We start from the raw sequence: 651 nt of genomic DNA, 5'->3' as shown, positions 1-651 counted from the left end.
CCCAGTCATGACACCTTGGTTTATATTTTAAATGTAATTTAAAAAACTTATAATCTAGAAAATTTGATCATATGAAAGCAAGGAGAAACTAAGATGAACCATTTAGCAAAATGCAGGGACAACATTCACTTAAAATAAGTAAAAAATTGGCAGTTTTCTTTTCCAGGCCATCAGCTATAATGACACATCCATCATATTTCAGTTGCAGAAGACGGTGAAGGACTCAGGCTAGGTGTCTGCTGGTTTCTGTAGCCTCGCTAAGAGCTCTTCACCATCGATTTTTTAAAAAAGAAAGCATGCATGGCTCTTCTTCTGTTGATATCTCTCTTGATTTGGCAAAGAGAACACACAGGACAGAAAAGGGTCACCATAAAGTCTTCACAAATAGATCCAGGGATGCCGTATTGGGTCCAGTAGAGGGTCATTGTGACGGATGTCCCGCACAGACAGCATTCACTCATGTCAGATGCCACTTGACACCCAAGGCACATGAAGCAAAACGTGTCACAGAGACAGACTCTGCAGTTGCTGAAGCAGTTACACCGGCTTGTCTGCCAGTTGGAGTTTTAGGGGACAGGACCATCCGGAGTTTTAGGGGACAGGACCATCCCCAGGTTGGGTCATAATGACCTCTGGCAAATGAACTTGCAT

The 651-nt window shown here is 42.9% G+C and overlaps 1 pseudogene; it reads right to left on the bottom strand.

Annotated features, from left to right (window-relative positions):
* Positions 1 to 257: 257 nt before the first annotated feature.
* LOC110594358 lies at positions 258 to 651 on the bottom strand (annotated as a pseudogene).

The sequence above is a fragment of the Carlito syrichta genome, unplaced genomic scaffold (assembly GCF_000164805.1).
Source record: "Carlito syrichta isolate Samal-C Ts95f unplaced genomic scaffold, Tarsius_syrichta-2.0.1 Scaffold314811, whole genome shotgun sequence".
Classification (NCBI taxonomy): domain Eukaryota; kingdom Metazoa; phylum Chordata; class Mammalia; order Primates; family Tarsiidae; genus Carlito; species Carlito syrichta.
Note: the sequence above shows the minus strand (reverse complement) of the source record. Positions and strands in the feature narration are given on the sequence as shown.